The sequence below is a fragment of the Temnothorax nylanderi genome, unplaced genomic scaffold (assembly GCF_030848795.1).
Source record: "Temnothorax nylanderi isolate EJ_2023f unplaced genomic scaffold, tnyl_v1.0 TNYL_tig0057_pilon, whole genome shotgun sequence".
In the NCBI taxonomy this organism is placed as follows: domain Eukaryota; kingdom Metazoa; phylum Arthropoda; class Insecta; order Hymenoptera; family Formicidae; genus Temnothorax; species Temnothorax nylanderi.
Genome location: NW_027249119.1, coordinates 933,131 through 955,405, shown reverse-complemented (window position 1 = coordinate 955,405; position 22,275 = coordinate 933,131). Strand labels below are relative to the sequence as shown.

The 22,275-nt window shown below is 43.4% G+C and overlaps 1 long non-coding RNA gene across 1 annotated transcript in view; it reads left to right on the top strand.

The window, feature by feature from the left end:
* LOC139773117 (uncharacterized) overlaps positions 1-20,984 on the top strand; it is a 51,598-nt gene extending 30,614 nt beyond the window's left edge. The window contains exon 2 of the long non-coding RNA XR_011718275.1: positions 20,882-20,984. This is a non-coding gene — a long non-coding RNA (uncharacterized lncRNA). The remainder of the gene's footprint in view (positions 1-20,881) is intronic.
* Positions 20,985-22,275: the final 1,291 nt, after the last annotated feature.

Here is a 22,275-nt window from a genome sequence, read left to right as displayed (position 1 = left end):
CTGTATAATAGGGGAGACCGGGGCTAAACCGCCAGCGGGGTTGAACCGCCAAATCAAATATCTCGGAACCTGTATATTGTGCGAACTCGCTATTAACATTGTAAACGCTGCTTATGGTACCCATGTGACCAACGGAGTTTCGGCAGGTTACCTGCCGTGTTATAATTTTTACGAGGGCAAACGTGTTTTCGGAAGGTGAAAGTGAAATTTTCTGCGCGTGGAAATATTGTAATATCTGCAATAATATTTGCTCTCCAAATCTCGCGGTACGTGATTATAAAGAGTAATGCTTGCTGAACACGAATCCAGTGTAGTTTTTTCATTACCGTTGATGTCTAATATTTTGTGGGCGATCAAACCTGAAACTTATGTTTGGGGTTTATCCGCCAGTAAGCACCCGGGGTTGGTCCGCCAGTCTCGTCACTGTGGCGCGCCGGGCGCACGACTTCAGCTCACGGCGATTTCAGGTTAGGTTTCCCTCGAGCGTGATTCTGTCTTTCCTTGCACGTGCGTCAGTTTGTATAGGAGGGAAATGGTACGCACGTTTCGTCGCAAAACGACTCCCGTCGACAAGGAGCAACTCAAGAAGGCAGTTCTTGCGGTGAGAAAAGATAAAATGAGCGTTTCCGCAGCCGCAATACAATTCGATGTCCGGAGAAGCACGTTGAAGGACTGGTTGAAGAAGAACAACGATGAGATAGAAAACTTGGATGACGTGGTCGTACTACATAAAGGACATATCTCGGTGAGTACTTAACGATTATTAATTTTTAAAAGCATGCACTCTGCTCAGCAAAGTTTATATTCATGCAACGTCTTAATTTCAAATGTAGGTTATGGACTCTGAAACTGAAAAGACTTTGATGGAATACTTAGTACATTGCAACGATATGTACTTTGGGCTATCTGCGAAGGAAACCCATGGTTTAGCCTTTGATTTAGCCAACAAATTGAATCTGAAGGTACCAGCATCGTGGGAAGCCGCTCGCATGGCCGGTGAAGATTGGCTAAGCAGCTTTCTCAAACGACATCCAATGTTATCCATACGCAAACCAGAAGCGACAAGTTTAGCACGTGCCACCAGTTTCAATCGAACAAATGTAGAAAGGTTCTTTGCGCTGCTAAGATCTCTGATGGAAAAACATCATTTCCAGGTGTGTTAACTAATGAATAATGTTGCCAGTAATGAATAAATGTTGCCAGTTTTGGTTAAAAATAACGTTTCTCATCATTTCCAGGCTCACTGCATATGGAATATGGATGAGACGGGAATTACAACCGTTCAGACACCGAATAGAGTCATTGGACGTCGAGGAGTGAAACAAGTCGGGCGAGTGACTTCTGCGGAAAGAGGAACTCTCGTAACTTTGGCGATGGCGGTGTCAGCGACCGGGCATTTTCTACCTCCATTTTTTATTTTTTCTCGTAAAAATTTCAAGCAACATTTCCTTAACGGCGGACCATCAGGCTGCACAGGTGTAGCGAATTCAAGTGGCTGGATGAATGCGGAGCATTTTGTCCAGTTTTTACAGTTCTTCCAGTCCCATGTGCGTGCTTCCGTCGACGCTCCAGTTTTACTGATACTCGACAATCACGAATCACATTTGTCCATCGCTGGTCTCGAATTTTGTAAAGCGAATGGAATCGTTCTCCTATCATTACCGCCGCATTGCTCGCACAAAATGCAACCGCTGGATCGCACCGTCTTTGGACCGTTAAAGAAAAGTGTACACGCACAGTGTGATAACTGGATGTCGATGAATCCTGGTAGAACAATGACAATATACGATATCCCCGGAATCGTGGCTAAGTCACTGCCACTTGCCGTAACGTATCAAAATATTGTGTCCGGGTTTGAATGCACTGGAATTTATCCATTGAACCCGGACATTTTCCAGGAATACGAATTTTTGCCGAGCAGTGTTACGGATAGGGAGATGCCTTCTACTTCCGCTTATGCCGAAGAAGTCAACCTCAACGCAGCCGACCTGGACACAGCCGACCCGGAGACATCCGAACCCGACACAGCCGACCAGAACGAATTCGATCCCTCGGCTTCTTCCATGTCTCGTCCTGGTGATACACAAAACTTGAGCACGACGCTTCAAAGTATTCGACCATTTCCTAAAGCCGCTCCGAGGCAACAGACTCGTAAAGGACGAAAACGAAGAAAGAGCGCCGTTCTTACTGACTCGCCTGAAATGGTGGAATTGGCGGCTGAGCAGGCGGAGTCCATGCGGAAAAAAAAAGGAAAACCTGCTACGAAAAAGACGTCAAAATCTACACCTGCCATTGCGCCGAGAAAGAGAGGCCGGCCCAAAAAAAATGCCACACAAACAGAACCGCAGCCTTCGACGAGCAGTGGGCGTAGGTAAATCGAAATCAAGGAAGCAGCAGCGGTCGGATTCTGACGAAGACTTGGATAATATATGCTGCGTGTGCTCAGAGAAGTTGACAATAAACAGAGCATATGGGAAACAGTGCATTGCGTGCGAGCGTAGGGCACACAACACATGCGTGCGCTTGTCAGGATCTGTATTCACGTGCCTAAATTGTTTTATGGAATAACTAAAACAATTATTTTTTAATAAATTTTTATATTTTTCTCTTAAAAAACAATTATTAAAATGTATCCTATCATTTTTTCAGGATTACATGTACGTATATGTATTAAAAATGCAGTGTGGCGGATAAGCCCCGGGGGGGTGGCGGTTCAACCCCGGCATTTTTTAGATTTCAATTTTTGCACCGTTGTCGTTTTTGCTCTATACCGGTTAAACAAAGCAACATAGATAAAAATTTCCTATATAAATTTTGTAGCTAAAGGTTCACTCTTTACAGTGGTATACCACATTTAACCACAATTATTTATTTTGTTGTTAAAAATCGGCACCGAAAAAAAACTGGCGGTTTAGCCCCGGTCTCCCCTATATATTATTTATAAAATTCTTTTTTACGTTAAAATTCTTATTTTTTATGTAGTGATTTTTCACTTAATGTTTACTTTTAAGTCTTTTAGTTTAACAAATAAGAAATTATTTTTTAGACAACTCTAAAAATCATGTTGATATTACTACAATAATATTATTCATGTTACTACAACATACTTTTTGCATACACAATATATTTTTTGTTAATGCCACTATTTTTTTGTAGTTTATATAATTTATTTATTGTTGTTATTACAACTATATTATACATAGTTGAGGCGCTATTTATCCACAAATTCTAGTTGCTTTGTCTAGAAAATTTCTAGTTGCTGGTACAAATTTTTTCTCTGAGTGTTTATTTAATATTAAAAACACATTTTTTAATGTTAAAAAAACGTTTTTTACAATATTAAAATAAATATTTTTTTAATAAGAAAAAAGGATCTATCCCATTAATTTAAAAGTTTTTTAAATATTTTCTTTTCATTACTAAAAATGTTTTTAAAAACGTTTAAAAAATATTTTTTTGCTACTTGGGTATATATATATATATATATTATGGCATGCACATTATCGCGCGGAGTCGCTTCCTCGTTGTCGACTCAGCTGTCAGCGCTTTTGCTTCCGGGCTCAGGTCATTAGCCTGGCAATCGCGTGATGCCCGGAATGCCACCTCAGGTGTATTTGGCAATAGCCGGAACTCGTGCGCTGGCAGCTCAGTGTCGCAACGAGGCCAACTCGGCTTCCGCATTACAACATCCCTCCCCCCGTGGAAAAAGAAAAACTGAGGCATGAGGTTTTTCGTTAATATTTGTGTTGTTTTCTTTTTCCATGTAAGTTACATTATTCTATTTTTCCAGTTGCTTGCGGAAGTCGCGTCGCGTGTTCTTTTTCGTTCTCTTTTTTATTATCCATGTTATAGTAATTCTGATTCCTATTATAATTACAACTATGGACACGGAGCCCACTGGATATATTACATTGGCATTTTTACATATATCTGAGCCTCGCATGGTGCGTGCGCGGTTTACGGAATACGTGGGATAATTTATGTCGTATACAAATTTTGCGTCGATGTGTGTACACGTTAGGATTATCATAGTATGTATTTATTTTCACATAGTTTTGAATGGTGTTCCAATTATCAATTTGTATTTTGAAAAGAAAATGTGATCCTCGGGATAGGTGGGAAGTCGCTTCTCTTAATTTCGCTACAATGGTTTCGAGGGGTAGTAATCGCACGAGTATTGCACCGTTTTTCGTTTAGGTAAAATATTCTATGATTTTCTCTACGTCGCTTATTAGGTCAGTGGTTATGGCGGTTATTACTAACAGGTGTTCATCTATTTCCTTGCGGCGTAGTATTTTCGATACTCGCTGTTCTACTCGTTTCGTGATGTTCGCTAATAATGATTATCCTATTGATATCATAATATTCGCGTTTAAAATAGGATTTTTCCTTGTTTTATTTATTACTATGTATCTATATTTTGCTTTACTCCTTTATAATTGCTTTTAAACGGTTGGCGTAGACGCGTAACATCTTTCGTTTTATTTTAATAGTGTAGTTCACGTCGCTATGCTTTTCGAGGATCACGTACGGTCCGATCCATTGAGACTCGAGTTTTTTCGATCGTCCGCGTCGTACTGTCTCGTCGTGTAATAGTACCTTGTCACCTACTTTAAACGTGTCCTTGTTACTCTTCTTGTCGAATGGTTGTTTTGCCTTGCTTAATTTTCTGCTGGCGTAGATGTTCGGTCGAACTTGGCCTACTGGCCTCTGAGAATGTACGGCTCCGGGGGCGAAATCTGATGCGTCCGTCGCCGCGCTCAGCTTATCTTCTTTTAAATAAAATACATTGCAAATTCTTCCTAATGCTTTTCGCTCTTTGCTATTTAAATGATCAGTTTGCAATTGCGCGTATAATTTTTTGAATTGCGCTGAAATGGATTCGCGTTTTTCGGTCGCGTGTAACGTGAGTACGTCAGTTGTGTCACTTACCGGCTTCTCTTTTAGAGTTACGCGCGGTATGGGTGTCTCTACTAATTTTTCCACGCCGTTGGACATGCTTATCGGGCATTCGAAATCGGGCATCAAACAGTGTCCGATGAATACTCTTGGTGTAGGTTCTTTACCTTTTACGATACCTACTCTGCTGCGGGGTGGTGAGTTTACCTTCTTATATGGTCGGAGTTTAAATGTAACTCTTCCGATGTGTACCTGCTTTGTGGCGTGTGAGATAACGGCTTTGCGCTTTGTAAGGAAATCATTCCCCAGTATTCCCTCATGATCGGGAAATCATCCTCTACCACGTACATGGTATGGTGTATTTTCTGGCTTCCGAGGTCTACGGTTGCTTTTATTTTTCCGAGAGTGTGGATCTTGTGTCCCGTCACTCCGGTCAAAGTCAGGCGTTTTTCTCGCACCATAGTGTCGCCTTTTAACTTTCCTACTTTGATTAGCGTCAGGATCGCTTCTGAGTCTAATAAGAAATTCGTCTTGACTTCCTTGGCCTCTTGAATCGGCAGTGTTATCAGGTTTAAGGTATGTATGTTATGTTTCCCCGTTATCTGCGACACTTGATACTCCTCGGCGGCTCGTGTCTTATTCTTTTTTGGTCTCTCGTCTTCTTCGCTGCCGCTACTGGAGGAAGATTCATCGCTCGTTTCTCGCGATTTCTTTTTTCTTACCTTTAAACCATTTACTGGCGCCTTTTTGGGGGCGTCCGTTTTCGATCGGCTTGATCGTTCCGTGTTGGGTCGTGTTGAGACGGGTCATCGCATTTAACGCGCGCGCCATACAGCGGTAACGAATATACACAAGAGAAGCCGAGCGAGGCCGAGCATCTTCATATCACGTGCTCTGTTAGCGTCCCCACGGGGAAGGTCAGTTACAAGCGAACTACCGTTCAGATAGCACGAGGTGTATCGGAATAAAGCTCATATTTCAAACTAAGACGTTAAATATATTCTCCTACGTCGAGCTCCTCTCCTTTCGCAAAACTATCGCAACTTTGCCTCATCAGGTTATGGGCCCAGGCAACGTAGCCGTTGTGAGTGTAGTCTTGCTGGAAAGGAATTAGCTAGTGAGAGAGTATCGAGATCGCGGAAGCGCGGGAAGTAGAAGCGTGCGGGCTTGTGACTCGAGGAGGCCGTTATCGCGTGCGAGCAAGGCACGTGGCCGAAGGACAAAGGAAAAGTGATCGCGAGGCGGGTGTTCAGGCCGAGATCTAAGCGAGTCGAATCTCGGGCATCGGGGAAAACGAGTTCGCGAGAAAATACGTTCGAGCGTGGCGTATCGCGCGCGTCGGTGTACGCGTAGTCCTCGTTTTCCTGGCTTCAGCGTTCACGTGATCAGAGTTCTCGTCGTTGCTCGAAGATGTCGAGTGACGCGTTGGTACGATCAGTCAAGCGGTTCGACGGGAGAAACTTCCAAGCGTGGAAATTTCAAATATCGGCAGTGCTGATGGCGAAGGAGATATTCGACGTGGTCGACGGTACCAGAACGAAGCCAGCGAACCAGGATGGTGAAAATGCTACGCTTACGAAACTGTGGATAAAAGACAATGCCAAAGCAACGGCGATTATCGCGTCAGCTATGGAGGACGAACAAGTTGTGAGTGTGGTACCGCTAAAGAAATGTGGGACAAGCTCATCACAGTGCACGAACAGAAATCGGCATCGAACGTCGGCGCGTTAACGCAGAGGTTCTATTCCTACAAGATGGGTCCGACAGACACGGCCATTCAGCACGTAAGTGCGGTACAAAACATGGCGCGGCAGTTGATAGATCTCGGAGAAAGGATCTCCGACGCGGCAGTAATCGCAAAAATTCTATCGAGCTTAACGCCGAAGTTCAACGTGTTCAGGACAGCGTGGGATAGCGTGGACCCGGCGCGTCAGACGATCGCGTATTTGCTAGAAAGACTCATACGGGAAGATTCGAACGACAGAGAGGACGGTGATACAACGAGTGCGTTGGCGGTTACCAAGAAAGGCGGTTCGAAAGACGGTGCGCGTTCAAGGACAGAGACACGAAAAAGAAAAAATCGAAAAAGAATATCGAGTGCTTTCGGTGCCAGGAAAAGGGACACTACGCGAGTCAGTGCGAGAAGCGGAAGAAGGACGGCGACAGTAACGACAATAACAAAGGTCAGTCGAGCCGCGGGTGCGCGTTCGTAGTTCAGTCGCAGAAAGAAAGCACGGGAGCACTAGTAGTGGAGGATCGAAAACAACAGCCTTCGGCCGAGCAGTCCAGATGGTTGCGGGACGCTGACAAGAAGGACGTGTGGATCACCGATAGCGGAGCGTCGGAACACGTCACGTCGCGTCGCGACTGGATTGAGGAGCTTCGGCCGGCAAAAGGAGAAACTGTCATGCTGGGCGATGACGGGGTATGCGAGGTGGCAGGCGTTGGTAGAATCCGCATCGAAAAGTTCGTCAATGGCGAATGGAAAAGCGGTACCATCGAGAATGTGCTACTCGTACCTCGTGTTACACGAAATCTATTTTCAGTCGGAGCCTGCACGAGCAAAGGGTTCAAAGTAGAATTCGAAAGTGGAATCGTAGAGATAACGCGAGGAGGCGTCGTCGAGGCAACTGGAGCTAAACAGGACAACGGGCTGTATCGAATGTATTTCCGAAGACCGAAGAAAAATCGAGAGGTCAACGTGACAGCACTGGACTTTAAGATGTGGCACGAGCGACTCGGCCATATACACAAGCGAGCACTCACCGAGTTGGTGAATCGAGAGCTAGTGGAGGGGGTAACCCTGAAGAACGCTGAAGATTTCTTCTGCGAGGCTTGCCAATTCGGCAAACTACACAAACTTCCGTTCCAGAGAGAGAGCAAGAAGACGGCGAGCAAACCCGGAGAGGTCATCCACAGCGACGTGTGCGGACCAATGTCGGTGCAGTCGGTGGGAGGAGCGAAGTACTACGTACTCTTCAAGGACGACGCGACGAATTTTCGAGTCGTGTACTTCAGTCGTCAAAAGTCAGACGTCTACGAGCGATTCAAGGAGTTCGAGCGTCTGGTGAACAACAAGTTCGGGCGCACGATGAAAACGCTACGTACGGACAACGGTACCGAGTACCGTAACGTGAGGATGAGCGAGTACATGAAGGAGAGGGGAATCACGCTCGAGACCACGGCTCCATATACTCCGGAACAGAACGGGAAGTTGGAGCGAGAAAATCGCACAATAGTAGAAGCAGCGAGAACGATGTTGCAGGCGAGAAAGCTGCCGTCGCATCTTTGGGCGGAAGCAACTGCTACAGCGGTCTACACACTCAACAGGACTGGGCAGTCGAGAAAGGGCGGAAGTCGTACGCCGTACGAGATGTGGACGGGGAAAAAACCAGATCTTCGCCACATGAGAATCTTCGGCTCCGACGCCTACGTCTACGTGCCGAAACAGAAGCTCACAAAATTCGATCCTCGAGCGAAGAAGATGATCCTCGTTGGATACGACAGTGAATCGTCGAACTACAGGTGTTACGATCCTGTCACGAAGGTTGTATCTGTTTCTAGGCATGTGGCGTTCAACGAACAAGAGAGTGGAGTGGGATCGGAGGTACCAGTGTCCGAGGTCGAACTCACACTGCCGATGCAGAGCGAGATCGAAGAAGAAGACTATCAGGATGCAGAAGACGGAAACGGAGCTGTCGTCGGTAACGCAGGAGCAGACGATGTGGCCGCCGACAACGCGAGAGCGGGACAAGCAGCAGGGAGAGTCGAAGAAGACGAGGTAGAAATTATCGAGGACGTTCGACAACAGTAGGAGCAAAAAGCGTCGGTATCGGTAGCTAGGGCGTTGCGCGATCGAGCGACGATTCGTCAACCGGATAGGTACGAGCTGTGCCTCGTGGAATACAATACTCCAGCGACGTATCAAGAAGCTGTATCAGGTCCAGAGGCTACTCAGTGGGCGGAAGCCATCGAGGATGAGCTCGATGCACATCGAAAGAACGGAACGTGGGAGATAGTGCCAAGAATCCCAGGCGGAAAAACCATAGACTCCAAATGGGTTTTCAAAATCCTACGCGACACGGAAGGAAACGTGGTCAGATTCAAGGCACGGCTGTGTGCTAGAGGTTTCATGCAGCGAGAAGGCGAGGACTATTCGGAGACGTTCTCACCGGTCGTGAGGTACGACTCTCTCCGAGTACTCCTAGCGATCATCACGGAAGAAGACCTAGAAGCAGCACAATTCGATGTCCGAACTGCGTTCCTCCATGGACTCCTGGACGAGGACGTCAGGATGGAGATTCCAACGGGACTGGAAGTCAACGAGGGTCGAGAGAAAGTGGTGTGCCTTCTCAAGAAGGCACTGTACGGACTCAAGCACACTGAGAAAAAGGTTTCTTTATGTCAATTAAATATATTTGGTTGACACTTTTCTAAAATATTTATTTCAAGCAAACGAATTATATTTAATATAAATGAATGTTTTGTTGGTATTGCTAATCATTCATATTTGTGTCAACTCGGCGATATAGTTGACATGTTGAATGCGATTTGTTGAGCCAACTCTATATTTCTTAATAGATAAGAAATCTTGCTTTTGTTTCGTGCTCGGTGCTCGGCGTACCTTAGAGGCGTTCAGGCATAATCCCACTGATGGTAGCTTCGAACCACCGGCCGCTCGACCGAGTGCGTGAACCAAATGTCCGAACCTGCGGTTCCTCTCGTACTGAGCAGGATTACTATCTCAATGACTGGTCATCAGTAGTGTAAAACTAACCTGTCTCACGACGGCGCACTCTCACGCGGCGAGAGAGTTCGGCTCGCGCCCGCTACGCGGCGCATCGCCAGTATCAATGTAACAAAATATACTTTTGTGCCAAAATTATATTTTTTAACTACTAAGAAATATTCACTATTATCACAAACTAACGATTGCATTGATTCAACAAATTGATTCGATTCGCCGTATCCAACCATGCCATTTATTATCTGTTAACGAGCCTTATTTGGTCCAAAGAAATCTTTTTCTCAGTGCAGGCACCGCGCTGCTGGTATCTGAAAATCGCGAGTGCTCTAAAACGTTTCAACCTGAAAGAGACAAATGCGGACAAATGCGTGTATGTCGGTACCTATGACGGGTGCAAAGTGTACCTCGCGCTGTTCGTAGACGACGGGATAATTGCAGCGAAGTCTGCGAATGTAATCGCGAAAATTATCAGCGAGTTAAGTAAAGAATTCGAGATAACAATCGGGGATTGCAGTAGCTTCGTCGGGATGCAAATAAGTCGAGATCGCGAGTCAAAGTCGATGTTCGTACATCAAGAGGCCTACGCGAAGAAAGTCATCGAGAAATTCGGGATGAGTCGAGCAAAAGGGGTTTCCATACCGGCGGATCCTCATACGATATTGCATCCGGTAGAACCAGAAGAGACCGAAAGGCAAGTAGTGCCGTATCGCGAGGCAGTAGGATCGCTGATGTTTCTCGCGGTAGTAACACGTCCAGATATTGCATACGCGGTCAATTCGGTCAGCAAATTTCTGAACGAGCATAATGAGAGTCACTGGCGAGCAGTGAAGCGCATCATCGCGTATCTGATAGAGACAGTGAATATGGGAATCGAATTCCGAGCATCGGAGACGGGGGTCGAACTCGTTGGATACTCGGACGCAGATTTCGCGAGCGACATAGCGACCAGAAGGTCGACGACGGGTTACGCGTTTTGCATGGCAAACGGGATTGTAACGTGGTCGTCTCAGCGACAAAAACTCGTATCGATGAGTACGACGGAATCAGAGTATATCGCGGCATCCACAGCAACGAAAGAAGCCGTGTGGCTACGAGCGTTGTTGAGCGAATTAGGGTACCTGCGAGACAAACCGACGAAATTATATGTCGATAACCAGAGCGCGATTCGTTTGATTCACAATCCGGAATTTCACAAGCGCACGAAACACATTGACGTGAAGTTTCACTATATTCGCGAGAAAGTCGGAAACGGTGAAATCAATGTAATCTTCGTGCCTACCGAGGCTCAGTTAGCGGATATATTCACCAAAGCGCTACCAAAGAGTAGATTTATTGAATTATATACGAGTCTGGGACTGTGCATAAAACGCTCCGACGGCGGAAGTGTTGAGACGGGTCATCGCATTTAACGCGCGCGCCATACAGCGGTAACGAATATACACAAGAGAAGCCGAGCGAGGCCGAGCATCTTCATATCACGTGCTCTGTTAGCGTCCCCACGGGGAAGGTCAGTCACAAGCGAACTACCGTTCAGATAGCACGAGGTGTATCGGAATAAAGCTCATATTTCAAACTAAGACGTTAAATATATTCTCCTACGTCGAGCTCCTCTCCTTTCGCAAAACTATAGCAACTTTGCCTCATCAGGTGGTCCGTTCAGCGACCAACACTCTTCTCGCTTATGCCCGGTCTTTCTGCAATAGGTGCACTCGATTGTATTTATCCCGCCGGGCTTGTCCGCTTTCGGCAACGAGAATCTATTTGCATGTCGGCTCGTACGGCAATCTATGTCCGTAATGGCCTGTTTCTCCACATTTGTGGCACTGTATCGCCTCATTCCCCGGATATTTCCCGTGTTAAAGTTAGTTTTGTTTGTCGTCTGTCCATTCCGCGGGGAGGGGCCCTTTACCTTTTCCTCCGCACTGGCGCCGGTTATTGCTTCCTGCAAAGTTCGGTATCGCTGCGCTCTGACTATCATTTTAATGTCCTCGTGCAACCCTATTTGGAAATTTTGCAGTGCTTGCATCTTAATGCTGTCGAGAATCGCTTTCTGCTACTCTTGCGAGTGCCCTTGGCCTTCCTCCATGGCCTCGTACAATTCTCTCGCTAATTTTTCGACTCGACGCCCGAATTCCTGCGCGCTTTCTCCCGGTTTTTGCTTCAGGGAGTTAAAGTCTAGTTGCAGATGGGTCATGCCGCGCTTTCCGAGATATTCTGTTTCGAGCTCTCGCTTTAGCTGTTCGAAATCGCGAATATCGCGCGTGTCGAAGTCGGTCATGGCTTTGCCCTTGAATTTCGTACATAATATTGCTTCTAAAAGCATGGCTTCGTCCGCGGGCTGAATATTCTTCATTGCGTATGTGCTCGCGCTTATAAATTCACGGACGCGCTCTCTAGACTTGCCGTTTATCTCGGGAATCATGTTGCGGGCTTCCTTCAGGCTGAGGAACCCGATGTGGTGCCCTGGTTGATTGCGGACGTCGCTGTGCGTTCGCCCGTAGGTCACGTTCAGCGGGCCCTGGCTGCGTACGCGGCGCCCTGTTTCGACGGGGCGGTCGTAAGTTCCGGCTTCTAGCCTGCTTACGCGGTCCTGTATATCGCGGATTGCGCGGAGTATTTCGATTGAGCGATCGAATTCTGTGGCCTCCGCTCGGTTCATGCGGTCCTGCATGTCGCGCATCACGTTCAGGACGTCGTTGAGCACGGAGTCTGGTGCTCCCGTATCTGCTCGTGCCCACGCAGGGGCTCGGCTTTGGTCCATTTCGGACGGTCGCCTGTTATCCGAGGGCCTGAGTCTCTCTATTTCCGCGTCGATCTGCGCGGGTGTTATATCTTCGCGTGGCGCAATGGCCGGGTTAGCTCGTGGCTGGCTTATTTTGTTGGCCTGGGGGGTATAATCCTCTTCTGTCGGATCGAATACGTCGCTGTCGTAAGAGGTCAGGGAGAATTCTCCTCTTCCGGAGTTCTCGCTCTGAATGTCGGCCGAGGTATCCGATCGTGCGTCACCTTCGGTCGGGGGCAGTCGGCGTGTGTCACAGTCGTGATTGTCAATGTGTTCGTCACCGCTTTCGTTAGCTATACTAGTTCGCGGGTCTTCGTTCGCGTTACAGAGGCTAGCGTCTAGGAATGCAAATTCCCGTTCCAATATCACGTTAGGGTGTAACTCGAGCACCGGCGTATTATCGTCGGCCAGTTGCGCGTCTAAGTTCCTACGCACGCGCACAATGTGTAAAACATACATCATTGATATTGTATTTTAAGTTTCAAAATTTTTTGCCACAAAAAAATTTTTGTAATTGTTTAAACAATACTAATTATTTAAATAACAAAAAATCATACTTAAACTGTTAACGGTAATCCCTTCTAACATAAAAAATTTTGAGTTGTCTGACATACATGCAAAGTCTTCAATCAAGAAAACAAAATTATACTATATATAGATATAGGTAAAACATCCTTAATTCTGACTGCAGACGGACCTTCGGGAACACTAGCGCCTTCTTCTTTTAACATGAATAACTAAAAATCTATATTTCGGCTAATTACCGAGTTTATAAATATTTAATTAAAATTATCTGGGTGACTCACAAACCTTTTTAATCACACTTCATAACTCTTCATACAAAATACAAACGATTCCATATAAAAACTTTTATTAATTTATCTATTTCGGCTAAATGTATGGTGTAAAAATAAATAATTAATTACAATTAAACGAATAACTCACAAACCTTTTCAATTGCACTTCAAAAGTCTTCATACGAAATACAAACGATTTCATATAGAGATTCTTTAAAAAGACGTTCATTTCCGGCCAAATACATACGAATGGATTCGAGCGTCAAATCATCTGGTCACGTGATAGATTTCTTAATTTCCGCGTCGAGTGAAAAAAGCTAAACTGTGTTTAGCTTTGACGCTCGACGCTCATTTCAGTCAATCCAGTGGTTAGGTTATATTCCGCGTCCCTCTGAATCTATCACGTGACCAGATTTGACGCTCGAATCCAGCGCCAGCGTCGAGCGTCATCGTGAAATCGCACCTTTAACCGCGGGGTCTCGCACGCAGTGTCTTTATTCGCGTTGAACCGCACAATCTGGTCCACATGTCGCTTCCAGATGCGGTTGGCCCCGACCTCAACTTCGTATGTCACGGGTGATAATTTCTTTACAATTTTTTCCTCGAGTCTTTTGTCGTTCCGCACGGAGTAATCGCCGAGTCGCCGATTTCGAACGCCGCCTTGCGCGAGCCTTTTCGCGCGACTATTTGTGCAGTTTGCTTTGCAATGACTGCGTCCTCTGCCTCCGGCCGCAGTAGGTCAAATCTCGTTTGCAATTCTCTCTTTGACACCATCCAGGCAGGACTTCGACCTGTTGTGCAATGCTCAGTGGAGCAGTAATCAAATAAAAACAATTCTACCGCGTGTTCTAATGTCTTCCCGCTCTTAATGATTTTGGTTACTTTATCCTTAAACGTTTCGACGAAATTTTCGGCCGCGCCGTTCGTGGCTGGATGGTGGGAAGCCGAGAAACTCTGTTTCACTCCGTTTTTTTTTTCATAAATTCGCGAAACTCTACACTAGTGAACTGCCTGCCGTTATCCGTAACCAAATGCCTGGGCAGGCCGAAACGCGCAAATACCTTCCGGAATTCGCTTATCACTCGCGGGGTTTGCGTACATGTATTCATGTCGATTATCTCGGGCCACTTCGCGTGCGCATTTATAATTAGCATAAACATATGACCGCAAAATGGTCCCAGAAAATCGCTATGAATCCTGCTCCAGAATTTGTCTGGCCAAGGCCAAGGCGTTAACTGAACGGCGCTTGGCGTTTTCCTCTCCCTCACACATATAGCACAGGATGATGCGACATCCTCGATATCTTTATCTACGCCTGGCCACCATACGTATGACCTCGCAATCATCTTCATTTTCACTACGCCAAAATGAGAGGCGTGTAATTCTTTTAACACGTGACCTTCGACTGATTCTGGGATGAGAACTCTATAGCCCTATAGGATGCAGCCTTTTTTCTACAATTAGCTCATCTTTTTTTAATTGAATTAATTTCTCGATCTCGGTCAGGTCATTCGTATTTGGCCATGCACTGTTTATGTATTTTATTATTTTATAAAGTACTTTGTCCTTTTTTGTTTCTTTCGCAATCTCTGACGCATTTAATACGTCTAGTGCTTCGCTTATATAATTAATTGAAGTGTACTCATTATCAAAAATCGGTAATGCGTCGCAGACTGGTAGTCTTGACAGCGCGTCGCAGTTTCCGTTCTCCTTTGACTTTACATACATTATTTTATACGTAAATCGTGACAGAAAATAAGCCCAACGCTGTAATCTACTCGCGATTGTCAACGGTATCTCTTGTTTCGTACCAAAGATGAAAACCAACGGTTTGTGATTTGTTTTCAATATTATTTCTCGGCCGTAAATGAAATTATAGAATTTTTTAAATCCAAAAACTATAGCGCTTGCTTCCTTGTCGATCGGAGCGCGATGTCTTTTTTTTTCTGGTATCGTTTTCGATGCAAACGCGATGGGTCTTTCTGATCCGTCTTTGTACGTGTGGGAGAGTACCGCCGACAATCCGTAAGCCGATGCGTCGCATGCCAATACTATTTGTTCTTTTGGATCGTAATGTGCGAGTACTCTTGGTGAAATCAACTCTGCTTTTACCCATTTAAACGCACGATCGCAGTCCGAAGTCCATCGGAATTCTTGTTGTTTCGCGCAATCGTAGAGGGGCTTTAGTTTTTCTGCTCTATTTGGCAAAAATCTCGCGTAATACGTGATTAACCCAATGAATGAATTTAGTTGCTTGAAATCAGTCGGATGCGGTGCCTCTACCATTGCTCGAACCTTATCTTTCGCTTTGTGTAGTCCCGTTTTATCAATTACATATCCTAAGATATCTAGCTTTTCCTTGAAAAAATCACATTTATTTATGTTAACTTTGAACCCGCATTGCTCTAATCGTGTACAAACTGCATACCGTGTCTTCAAATGCTCTTTTCCGCATGCTCCGGTTATAAAAATATTATCTAAATATGCTATGGCCCCTTCTATCCCCGCTAGACACTGCTCGATTTTTCTTTGAAAGTCACCCGGTCCCGATGCTATCCCCTCTGTCATTTTCGTGTACCTGTGTAGCCCTTTGTGTGTTGTTATTGTGAGGTAATCGCGTGACTCTTCATGTACCGGTATCTGCATGTAAGCATGTTCAAGATCTATTTGGGAGAAGGTCTCTCCGTTACTCATGGCTGCAAAAATTTCATCAATTAATGGGATGGGGTGACGATCAATTACCAATTGTGGATTCACTGTTAGCTTGAAATTACCGCAGATTCGCACCGAGCCGTCTTTCTTTATTATGGGAACTATAGGAGTCGCCCACTCGCTTATGTCTACTTTTTCTAAATGGCCTAGAGACACTAACCTTTCAATTTCACGTTCTACCTTCGATGTCAGTGCGAACGGTAGTTTCCTCGCTTTCAGTGCCACCGGATGTGAGCCTTCCTTTAGTCTAAGCCTCAGTGTCCCCTTATTGTACATACCCACGCCTGCTCCGAATAGCCGTGGAAATCTAGTTGACAAATCTTTTGCTACGCTAGCCATATCCAATTGATTTATGTTGTCTTCCCTTAACTTACTCGTTAATAACTGTATTGGCCACAGCCCGAGTGCCTTCAGCCACTGACGTCCTATCAGAGTCGGTACCGGGCGTGTCATAACCACCAAGTTCAGGGTCGCTTCGCTACCGTTTATATTTACTTTCAAACCTTTAATAATCCCCTCGTGTTCTAGTTTTACTTTACCGTAGGCGTTGAATGACTTATTTAGTTTTTCAATTTTTAAATTCGGAAAAAGTCTTTCTTTCATTACTTTCGATATTGCAGCAACGTACGCGCCGGTATCTACCTCCATTATTACGTCTACATCGTTTATTTTTACGTTTACCGTCATTGGTCCTGCCGCAATATTATCCCCTGTAATGTCTACGTTGCCTAACACTGCTTCCGCGTTGCCTGTTACGGTGCTGCCGCTACTCTCGATTACTAGGAAGTCACTTGTGTAGCCGTCCTCCTCCGGGTCGAGTGTCTCGTCCTTCGTTTCCATCTGCTGTACGCTGCCTTGCCCCTCCCGGCAAGCCGTCTCGATATGCCCCCGTCTTTTGCATCGGGCACGTTTTGTAACGATGGAAACAGTGCCGCGCGAAATGATTCGGCCCTCCGCAACAATAGCATGTCCCCATCGGTACCGTCGGCTGCTGCTTGTTTGGTACTTGTTCGCTGTCCCCGGTTCCTCGTTGACCTCGACCTCCACCTCTTCTTCGGCTACTGCCTCTGTCTGTTTGGCCTGATCTCCATCTCTGCCCTTCCTTGATTGAGTGCACCTCCGAGTTTGACGTTGCCGATGGCTGTAGTTTGTCGGTTGACGTTGCATTTTTCTCCGCCGCTTCCGCCGCCACAGCCAGTTTATAGGCGTTGTCATATGTCAAGTTCTCCTCTCGGAAAAGTATGGCCTTTATTGCATGATCTCGCAATCCGCAGACCAATTGATCGCGCATTGCTAGGTTGATGTCCGCAAAATTGCAATGCGTTGCCAAGCTTTTCAGCCTTGCGATGAACTCCGTAATTGTCTCTGTTGCCGTCTGCTGCGCTTGGTGGAATTTGCATCTCTCCATCGCTTCGGAGGGTTTTGGGCACAAGTGGTCTTTTACTAATTTCACCAATTCGTCAAACGCTTTGTCTTTCGGTTTTTGAGGCGCGCACAAATCTCTCACTAATTTGTACGTTTCCGGGCTTATCTTAGTGAGTAATACTGCTACTCGTTTTTCATCCTTTATATCGTTGGCCACAAAATATAACTCCAGTCTTTCGGTGTATAATTCCCAATCGTCTTCTCCGATGTGGAATTCTAATTGTCCTTTTGTTTCCGTCATTTCGTGGATACTCTTCGGCACTGTGTTTACAATCGGCCGCTCGAATCCTGTGTCCTTGGTTTCCTCGTGTTTGCTGTCGCCTGGCTCACTATCCTTAGCAACACACGCGTCACTGGTTCCTTGCGTGATCTTAGCTTTGATGTGATTTGATGCGATTTTTCGTAATGTATCGATACTATCTGTTTCGGTCACCAAAATGCTGCTGTCTGATTCCGCCCATTTACGTAACACCTTTAATAGTTGTGTTTTCTTTAGATTGTAAATCCACGATGTTGAAGTATGATCAATTTCCGGCACTGTCGGTTCGTCTGTGCGGCTCTGTTTGCTCATTTGTTACGTTATATCCGTATACCGGCTGTGCCGCACATCTTCTTCGATTGTACTTCCAGTTTGAGTTGTCCTCGTCGCCAAATTGTGATGTCTGGGTAGGGAATAACTAAAAGTACACCTCTGCGAATAATCGAGTTTACTCCGATGTTTCACTACATGTGTTCGCTACGCCGGTATTCGCCTGAGTGAGGCCCCGCTCACGACGTCTCGCTCGGCACACGCATGTACGCAGACATGCCCTTGCCATGCGCTACGATCATGACTCTACATACACCACAATATGAAATATAATACTATCCATAATATAACTTTTACAGCAATACACTTGTGACAACAGCATCAGAAGAACATACACAAGAAAGAAATGATAAGGAAGATGAAGCAGTGATTGAAGTTGTTGAACAACAAGAAGAAACAAACAGGTTCTTCAATCTCTATATACCTTATAACATATTTCTATAATAACAAAAATAGATTTTGCTGTTATAATATATTTTTTGTGCAAAATATATATATATTTTATTTTTCTATCAATGTAGGGTATGAAAAATGTATGTGATATGTTTCAGTAGTATCCAGACGTCAAACGCAACGTTATCCATGGATAGAGATGCTGAAATTGCTAAACCGTAAGTTTTTACTTTATTCAACATATATGTGTGCATTTTAATTATATTGTATTATTTGTAAAGATATACAGTTTATGATAGTTATTATTTCGATTTATAAATACACATGCACGCATTAAAATATATTTCTCAGTTTTATATTTTATCTTATTTTGTCGTTTTTCTCTTAATTTTTTAAAACAATAAAAATAAATGTAAAAAATAATTATTTACATGATTGCATAATATATTCAGTATCTAATTACATTTATTTAGAAGTTTTCAAAGTTCTCATGTTATTTGTACTTTATTTTTTTCTTGTACTGGATTGCAAAATTATTAAAATTGTTAGTTAATTTTTCTCAATATATTTATATTTTTTCTAGTTGTATAATTTTATTTTTTTTCAATACATGCAATATATTTCTGTAATGTTATAATATTTCTCTATTGTTTAGAAGCACATCCTGCAGCTGTAAAAGATCCAGAAGCATGTGTTCAGCAGCTGTAAAAGAAACTTCGCGGCAGAAGAAATGGAGAGAACGACATTTGAAATTGAAAGCAGAAAATAAAATGCTGCGTGAAAGACTTAGACGGCTTCGAAAGAAAGTTGAGAACCTGGAAAGCAAGGCAAAGTCTCAGGAAGAATGTAAGGAACACGAAATTCTTCGTCAATTAGGCTGTAAGTTACTACCGACTAATTTTGCACAATTATTATCTGCACAAATTGACGCGCAAATTAAAAGCAAACATGGGAGAAGATATAGTCCTGAATTTAAACGGTTTGCTTTAAGCTTATTTTTTTTAAGTCCGCGAAATTATTGAGAACTTAGGAAACAGTTTGCATTACCTTCCATTCGTGGTCTACATTCATTCACATGGCAAATTAAACCCGGCATAAACAACAAAATTTTTGACGCTTTATCTGTAAAATTAAATTCATTACCGCCTTTAGAACGTCATTGTATATTGTGCATCGATGAAATGAGTTTAAAAGCTCATTTATTTTATAATCTTTTACAAGATGAAATAGTTGGATTTGAAAATACAGGCAACGAGAGATCAGCGAAACCTGCAAAAAATGCTTTTGTTGTTATGGCGCGCAGCATTGCAGATGATTGAAAACTTTCAGTTTGCTTTTGTTTTGTTAAAACAACATGTAGAGCAGATGTATTAAAACCTATTATATTTGACATTATACGTAAATTACATAATTGTGGTGCTACCGTGCATGCTTTAATTTCGGATATGGGGTCTAATTTCATGCAGCTGTCTCGTGAATTGGGCATTTCAATAAACAATTCAATTTTTTTAGTTGACGATTTTGAAATATTGTACATATTTGATACTCCCCATTTAATGAAAAGAACACGCGATAATTTATACAAACATCGTATAGAATTTGGAATGGACAAAGTTGCTTTATGGACTCATATTGTCGATTTTTATAACATAGATAGTAAGCAATGGATTAAAACCGCTCCGAAACTATCTAAAAATCATATTGAACCTACCAGTTTTCAAAAAATGAAAGTCAAATATGCCGTTCAAATTTTTAGTAATCGCGTAGCTGCAGGCATGTGTACTCAGATGTCCTCTGGCTTTTTTTCAAGTGAGGCAATAGGAACAATAGATTTCATTGATCATTTTGACAAATTATTTGATATTCTAAATTCCTCTGCAATAAATAACCCTAAAGAATATAGAAAAGTATTTACAGGAAGCGAAAAACAAATTAATTTCTTAGAACAAATGATAAATTTTATGAAAAATATAAATGTAATTAATGAAAAAGGTTCACGTGTTAGAGTTAATTGTTTTGAATGCTGGCAAATAACAATTAAAAGTATAATGCTACTTTGGAATAATTTAAAATGTTATGATTTTCCATATCTTCGCACACGAAGAATAAATCAAGACTGTATTGAAAATTTTTTTTGTTCCATTAGACAACAAGGCGGTAATTGCTTAAATCCGACACCAATACAGTTTACTCGCGCTTTTAAAAAATTATTCAGTATGAAACTGTTACAACATACAGATACGCAAAATTGTGCTGTAGATACAGATGAAATGTTAAATTTAATTGGAGATCAATCATGTTCGAGTCCTTCATCATCTTCTGCGTTCATTCCATCTTCGGCGCGTCCAATTTTAGACATCCCCAATCATGACTATTACAATATGGAGACCTACCAGAAGAAAATGCGTTTAGATATGTATGCGGGTATTTAATAAAGAAATGTCTACAAATACATACATGTGAAGCGTGTACAACTTATCTTAATGAAAACAAGACTGTCATAGATGATATCCTGCTCAGTACGAGAGGAACCGCAGGTTCGGACATTTGGTTCACGCACTCGGTCGAGCGGCCGGTGGTGCGAAGCTACCATCCGTGGGATTATGCCTGAACGCCTCTAAAGCCGTATCCTCTCCAGTCAAAGGTGGCAATGATATCTCTAGGAGTCTCGTGAGTCGAAAGGCTCAAAACAATGTGACACACTACTAGGCGGCCGGTCCTCGCGGACCGGTCGTCGCACGAGCCCGGTTTGCCGTACGGCGCGGCGCCTCTGCCCGTCGTCGGGATCTCACCGCTTACGACGGCACGGTGTCTAAACGGTCGAACATGAGTTTCGCGAGTTCGATGTCGAGACTCGGAATCGTCTGTAGACGAACACATGAGTTTATATTGTTCTTTTCGAGCATTTACTACCACAGAAGAAAATCAATTTAGAAATTTGAACGTATTAGCAAGTCATAATTTTTGTTCTTATATATATACATAAATTAGAAAAAATATTTGTCACTACTTTTGAAAGTAATTGTTTCCAAAAAAATATTGGTAAATATTTATTTGAACTTGCACAAGCCGTACCTTTTGAAGCACCATGTCCAAATTTGCCAACAGTTGATTTAATAAAACTATTTATGCGCATGCGTATTTACTATACTTTGTCTCGACATAATAAAGCATCCAAAAATGTTGATAGAAAAGTCACTAAAAAAAAATAGAAAACTTCTTAATATTTTACATTTATAATTCTTTTCTTTTCTGACTTATTTTTTACTTGTTTGTATGCATGCAGTCTTATTTTCACTATATATGCGCATTATTATGAAATGATGGATTATCTTTTATAACTTATTATTTCCCGTTTGTTCTTTAGGTTTGCGATTTATATATTTCATGAAATCATACAGGGTTAATTATTATAGAAAATTTTCCTTCTCTCTCGCTTTCTCTTTGGCTCGTACCGAGGTGGATCGAATAGCTGAGGTACAGACAAATGACTGAGAGTTAGGAGAGAAGAAATAAAGATATATTTAACAATATGTATTTATATGCGTAATGTATGTCCATACAGTAATGTACTATTTTTTCCCCCAAGTTTGTGTTTTATGTGTGTGTCATATATCTACATGCATAGGTTTATTGTTTCGTCTTTTAGGCTTAAGTTTTATTGAAATTAACTGTCATATAACATTTTTTCCCTTACGGAAAGAAACTACAGCCAGTAAATATTACACTTGTGTAGTTACTACAGGACCACCTGTAGTTATCACAGAAAGGAACACAATAATCTGTAGTTATTACACGCTGTAATTACTTAGTGCGTGAAATCCCTGTAATATGGAATACACGTCTAATCATGAAGGGTGAAATCCACTACACGTGTAATCCACTATATATGTAATATATTACACGTGTGGTAAGTGACTTGTGTAGTAGA